Source organism: Triticum urartu, chromosome 3 (genome assembly GCF_003073215.2).
Source record: "Triticum urartu cultivar G1812 chromosome 3, Tu2.1, whole genome shotgun sequence".
NCBI lineage: Eukaryota > Viridiplantae > Streptophyta > Magnoliopsida > Poales > Poaceae > Triticum > Triticum urartu.
The window spans coordinates 638,974,360-638,981,972 of record NC_053024.1 but is presented as its reverse complement, the minus strand read 5'-3'; positions in this window follow the sequence as shown (position 1 = coordinate 638,981,972).

Sequence of the window (7,613 nt, the reverse complement as noted above, 5' to 3'; positions counted from 1 at the left end):
CTGCCTCTTCGCCATCGACATTTCCGAGGCCGTCTTCCTCTTTGGGCACATAATCGGTCATATCTTCGTCTGGTGGCCCCATGCCGTTATTTCCTGCCCCGTCGACGTCCTCCTCCTCCTCCTCATCATCATCACTTATCCACCGAGTATGGCCATGCATGAAACCATGCATGAGCAGGTGCGCCTTGAATTTACCACCCTCAAAGGGGTCGAGCCTGACTCTTCCTTTGCATTTTTGACACGGACATAAAACATCCTTCAGTCTTTTTTCATACATGTCATCCACAGCGGATTGCCAGTATCTTTCCACCTTCCTTCCATTGACCTTCATGATCACCTGTGCACGAAGCAAATATTTTAAACACGTATATATGCATGCATGGATCAAATTTATACAAAAATTCGGCATGACCTTCCCTAAATATAGGACATATTGAGTTTGCATGCCCGAAATTCGCCGAAACGGAATTGAATCGACATTTCCATAATGAAGGCGCCGTTTTATAACATAGCAAACCCAGTTCACCCACATAACTATTATCAAAATCCACAATGAGGAATTCTCTAACCTTTAGCCTCATACACAATCATAATCTCAGGTGATTAGTTTATATCATACAGCGCAATCCCCATATACTTATTAGTGTTTCGTTCCTATCCAAACAAACACTCTTTTTGCTCACCTATGTGTTAGTATGCTTATAATTCTCAGCAACATTTCTTTTCTTTTTAGAACGTATATGGCCCCCATCGTAATCTATGATTTAGCGTCTTAAGAGTCTTTGAGCTTCATCTTTAGTGTGACGAAAGAGAGAGCTAGGTTTAGGACGAAGAGTAGTTGGTTAAGTAAGGGAGCATTTGATGGGTGAGTGGGAGGGAAGAACAGGGGGATAGGAGAATTATGTGAGGGGGGTGGTGGAGGGTCACACAAGAAGAGAGAGATTGTGGTGGAGGGTACAAAGAGAGGGGGGTGTATTTGTGAGTGCATATATAGAAGAGGGCTCCTAATGGATTAGTGAAGTGTGAGAGGGGCAAAAGAACTGAGAGGGAGCTTTAAGAAGTGGGATTTGGGAGGGGGAGGCTATTTCGAAGAACAAGCAAGGTGCAAGGAAAGGGGAAAAGAAGGGGGAGGGCGGAAGAAGAACGGGGTCAGGAAAGGGAAGAGGAGGATAACAGTGGCAGGTTGATGCGACTGACACGCTGCTATGAACTAGTGTTTAGCATAGTGTGCAAAACACATTCCTGCAATGTCTTTTTCAAGTTCTTAGATTTTATGTCGCGTGCCAAAGCACGCTACTGCTATGAGTGCCAGCCAAAATATCTGCTGGTATGTAAAACTAGCTATAGCCTTGTACAAAAACAACTACTGGTATAAGTTTACCCATAGAAGAAATAGCAGTAGCGCGTCTAGGTGCACGGGCGCTACAGCTACTTTCTTAACAGTAGCGCTTGTTAGACAACAAACGCTGCTAATATTTTTTGGTCAGGTGGTGTGCTATGGCAAACTTACCAGTAGCGTGGCCTCCAAAAACCAACGTGCTACTATGTTGTACCAGTAGCGCGCTTTGTAACAGATGCTACTGGTAACTATCAGTAGCGTGGGGTCCATAATACACGCTACTGTAAACTTCTATTTATACCTTTTCTCAGTAGTGGGCACGCATAGCACAACAATTGATCATTGATCTTAGCCGTGTGGTGCCCCTCCACCATAATCCACCTCGATCATATCTGTAGCGGTGCTTAGGCGAAGCCCTGCGACGATAGTACATCAAGATCGTCACCACACCGTCGTGCTGACGGAACTCTTCCCCGACACTTTGCTAGATCGGAGTCCGGGGATCGTCATCGAGCTGAACGTGTGCTAGAACTCGGAGGTGCCGTAGTTTTGGTGCTTGATCGGTCGGGCCGTGAAGACGTACGACTACATCAACCGCGTTGTGCTAACGCTTCCGCTGTCGGTCTACAAGGGTACGTAGATCACACTCTCCCCTCTCGTTGCTATGCATCACCATGATCTTGCGTGTGCGTAGGAATTTTTTTGAAATTACTACGTTCCCCAACAGTGGCATCCGAGCCTAGGTTTTATGTGTTGATGTTATATGCACGAGTAGAACACAAGTGAGTTGTGGGCGATATAAGTCATACTACTTACCAGCATGTCATACTTTGGTTCGGCGGTATTGTTGGACGAAGCAGCCCAGACCGACATTACGCCTACGCTTATGCGAGACCGGTTCTCCCGACGTGCTTTGCACAAAGGTGGCTAGCGGGTGACAGTTTCTCCAACTTTAGTTGAACCGAGTGTGGCTACGCCCGGTCCTTGCGAAGGTTAAAACAGCACCAACTTGACAAACTATCGTTGTGGTTTTGATGCGTAGGTAAGATTGGTTCTTGCTTAAGCCCGTAGCAGCTACGTAAAACTTGCAACAACAAAGTAGAGGACGTCTAACTTGTTTTTGCAGGGCATGTTGTGATGTGATATGGTCAAGACATGATGCTAAATTTTATTGTATGAGATGATCATGTTTTGTAACCGAGTTATCGGCAACTGGCAGGAGCCATATGGTTGTCGCTTTATTGTATGCAATGCAATCGCGCTGTAATGCTTTACTTTATCACTAAGCGGTAGCGATAGTCGTGGAAGCATAAGATTGGCGAGACGACAACGATGCTACGATGGAGATCAAGGTGTCGCGCCGGTGACGATAGTGATCACGACGGTGCTTCGAGATGGAGATCACAAGCACAAGATGATGATGGCCATATCATATCACTTATATTGATTGCATGTGATGTTTATCTTTTATGCATCTTATCTTGCTTTGATTGACGGTAGCATTATAAGATGATCTCTCACTAATTATCAAGAAGTGTTCTCCCTGAGTATGCACCGTTGCGAAAGTTCTTCGTGCTGAGACACCATGTGATGATCGGGTGTGATAGGCTCTACGTTCAAATACAACGGGTGCAAAACAGTTGCACACGCAGAATACTCAGGTTATACTTGACGAGCCAAGCATATGCAGATATGGCCTCGGAACATGGAGACCGAAAGGTCGAGCGTGAATCATATAGTAGATATGATCAACATAGTGATGTTCACCAATGAAACTACTCCATCTCACGTGATGATCGGACATGGTTTAGTTGATTTGGATCACGTAATCACTTAGAGGATTAGAGGGATGTCTATCTAAGTTGGAGTTCTTTAAGTAATATGATTAATTGAACCTAAATTTATCATGAACTTAGTACCTGATAGTATCTTGCTTATTTATGTTTGATTGTAGATAGATGGCCCGTGCTGTTGTTCCGTTGAATTTTAATGCGTTCCTTGAGAAAGCAAAGTTGAAAGATGATGGTAGCAATTACACGGACTAGGTCCGTAACTTGAGGATTATCCTCATTGCTGCACAGAAGAATTACGTCCTGGAAGCACCGCTGGGTGCCAGGCCTGCTGCTGGAGCAACACCAGATGTTATGAACGTCTGGCAGAGCAAAGCTGATGACTACTCGATAGTTCAGTGTGCCATGCTTTACGGCTTAGAATCGGGACTTTAGCGACATTTTGAACGTCATGGAGCATATGAGATGTTCCAGGAGTTGAAGTTAATATTTCAAGCAAATGCCCGGATTGAGAGATATGAAGTCTCCAATAAGTTCTATAGCTGCAAGATGGAGGAGAACAGTTCTGTCAGTGAGCATATACTCAAAATGTCTGGGTATAATAATCACTTGATTCAATTGGGAGTTAATCTTCCAGATGATTGCGTCATTGACAGAATTCTCCAATCACTGCCACCAAGCTACAAGAGCTTCGTGATGAACTATAATATGCAAGGGATGAATAAGACTATTCCCGAGCTCTTCGCAATGCTGAAAGCTGCGGAGGTAGAAATCAAGAAGGAGCATCAAGTGTTGATGGTCAACAAGACCACTAGTTTCAAGAAAAAGGGCAAAGGGAAGAAGAAGGGGAACTTCAAAAAGAACAGCAAGCAAGTTTCTACTCAAGAGAAGAAACCCAAACCTGGACCTAAGCCTGAAACTGAGTGTTTCTACTGCAAGCAGACTGGTCACTGGAAGCGGAACTGCCCCAAGTATTTGGCGGATAAGAAGGATGGCAAGGTGAACAAAGGTATATGTGATATACATGTTATTGATGTGTACCTTACTAATGCTCGCAGTAGCACCTGGGTATTTGATACTGGTTCTGTTGCTAATATTTGCAACTCGAAACAGGGACTACGGATTAAGCGAAGATTGGCCAAGGGCGAGGTGACGATGCGCGTGGGAAATGGTTCCAAAGTCGATGTGATCGCAGTTGGCACGCTACCTCTACATCTACCTTCGGGATTAGTATTAGACCTAAATAATTGTTATTTGGTGCCAGCATTAAGCATGAACATTATATCTGGATCTTGTTTGATGCGAGACGGTTATTCATTTAAATCATAGAATAATGGTTGTTCTATTTACATGAGTAATATCTTTTATGGTCATGCACCCTTAAGGAGTGGTCTATTCTTATTAAATCTCGATAGTAGTGACACACATATTCATAGTGTTGAAGCCAAAAGATGCAGAGTTGATAATGATAGTGCAACTTATTGTGGCACTGCCGTTTGAGTCATATCGGTATAAAGCGCATGAAGAAACTCCATACTGATGGGCTTTTGGAACCACTTGATTATGAATCACTTGGTACTTGCGAACCGTGCCTTATGGGTAAGATGACAAAAACACCGTTCTCTAGTACTATGGAGAGAGCAGCAGATTTGTTGGAAATCATACATACAGATGTATGTGGTCCGATGAATGTTGAGGCTCGTGGGGGATATCGTTATTTTCTCACCTTCACAGATGACTTAAGCAGATATGGGTATATCTACATAATGAAACACAAGTCTGAAACGTTTGAAAAGTTCAAAGAATTTCAGAGTGAAGTTGAAAATCATCGTAACAAGAAAATAAAATTCCTACGATCTGATCGTGGAGGAGAATATTTGAGTTACGAGTTTGGTGTACATTTGAAACAATGTGAAATAGTTTCACAACTCACGCCACCCGGAACACCACAGCGTAATGGTGTGTCCGAACGTCGTAATCACACTTTACTAGATATGGTGCGATCTATGATGTCTCTTACTGATTTACCGCTATCGTTTTGGGGATACGCTCTAGAGATGGCCGCATTCACGTTAAATAGGGCACCATCAAAATCCATTGAGACGACGCCTTATGAACTGTGGTTTGGCAAGAAACCAAAGTTGTCATTTCTGAAATTTTGGGGCTGCGATGCTTATGTGAAAAAGCTTCAACCTGATAAGCTCGAACCCAAATCGGAGAAATGTGTCTTCATAGGATATCCAAAGGAAACTATTGGATACACCTTCTATCACAGACCCGAAGGCAAGATTTTTGTTGCTAAATTCGGAAACTTTCTGGAGAAGGAGTTTCTCTCGAAAGAAGTGAGTGGGAGGAAAGTAGAACTTGACGAGGTAACTGTACCTACTCCCTTATTGGAAAGTAGTACATCACAGAAACCTGTTTCTGTGACACCTACACCAATTAATGAGGAAGCTAATGATAATGATCATGAAACTTCAGAACAAGATACTACTGAACCTCGTAGATCAACCAGAGTGAGATCCGCGCCAGAGTGGTACGGTAATCCTGTTCTGGAAGTCATGCTACTAGATCATGATGAACCTAAGAACTATGAAGAAGCGATGGTGAGCCCAGATTCCGCAAAATGGCTTGAAGCCATGAAATCTGAGATGGGATCCATGTATGAGAACAAAGTATGGACTTTGGTTGACTTGCCCAATGATCGGCAAGCAATTGAGAATAAATGGATCTTCAAGAAGAAGACTGACGCTGACGGTAATATTACTGTCTACAAAGCTCGACTTGTCGCAAAAGGTTTTCAGCAAGTTCAAGGGATTGACTACGATGAGACCTTCTCACCCGTAGCGATGCTTAAGTCTGTCCGAATCATGTTAGCAATTGCCGCATTTTATGATTATGAAATTTGGCAGATGGATGTCAAAACTGCATTCCTGAATGGATTTCTGGAAGAAGAGTTGTATATGATGCAACCAGAAGGTTTTGTCGATCCAAAGGGAGCTAACAAAGTGTGCAAGCTCCAGCGATCCATTTATGGACTGGTGCAAGCCTCTCGGAGTTGTAATAAACGCTTTGATAGTGTGATCAAAGCATTTGATTTTATACAGACTTTTGGAGAAACCTGTATTTACAAGAAAGTGAGTGGGAGCTCTGTAGCATTTCTGATATTATATGTGGATGACATATTAGTAATTGGAAATGATATAGAATTTCTGGATAGCATAAAGGGATACTTGAATAAGAGTTTTTCAATGAAAGACCTCGGTGAAGCTGCTTACATATTAGGCATTAAGATCTATAGAGATAGATCAAGACGCTTAATTGGACTTTCACAAAGCACATACCTTGACAAAGTTTTGAAGAAGTTCAAAATGGATCAAGCAAAGAAAGGGTTCTTGCCTGCTTTACAAGGTGTGAAGTTGAGTAAGACTCAATGCCCGACCACTGCAGAAGATAGAGAGAAAATGAAAGATGTTCCCTATGCTTCAGCCATAGGCTCTATCATGTATGCAATGCTGTGTACCAGACCTGATGTGTGCCTTGCTATAAGTCTAGCAGGGAGGTACAAAAGTAATCCAGGAGTGGATCACTGGACAGCGGTCAAGAACATCCTAAAATACCTGAAAAGGACTAAGGATATGTTTCTCGTTTATGGAGGTGCCAAAGAGCTCATCGTAAATGGTTACGTTGATGCGAGCTTTGACACTGATCCGGACGATTCTAAATCGCAAACTGGATACGTGTTTACATTAAACGGTGGAGCTGTCAGTTGGTGCAGTTCTAAACAAAGCGTCGTGGCGGGATCTACGTGTGAAGCGGAATACATAGCTTCTTCGGAAGCAACAAATGAAGGAGTCTGGATGAAGGAGTTCATATCCGATCTAGGTGTCATACCTAGTGCATCGGGTCCAATGAAAATCTTTTGTGACAATATTGGTGCAATTGCCTTGGCAAAGGAATCCAGATTTCACAAGAGAACCAAGCACATCAAGAGACGCTTCAATTCCATCCGGGATCCAGTCCAGGTGGGAGACATAGAGATTTGCAAGATACATACGGATCTGAATGAAGCGGACCCGTTGACTAAGCCTCTTCCACGAGCAAAACATGATCAGCACCAAGGCTCCATGGGTGTTAGAATCATTACTGTGTAATCTAGATTATTGACTCTAGTGCAAGTGGGAGACTGAAGGAAATATGCCCTAGAGGCAATAATAAAGTTATTATTTATTTCCTTATATCATGATAAATGTTTATTTTCATGCTAGAATTGTATTAACCGGAAACATAATACATGTGTGAATACATAGACAAACAGAGTGTCACTAGTATGCCTCTACTTGACTAGCTCGTTAATCAAAGATGGTTATGTTTCCTAACCATGGACAAAGAGTTGTTATTTGATTAACGGGATCACATCATTAGATGAATGATCTGATTGACATGACCCATTCCATTAGCTTAGCACCCGATCGTTTAGTATG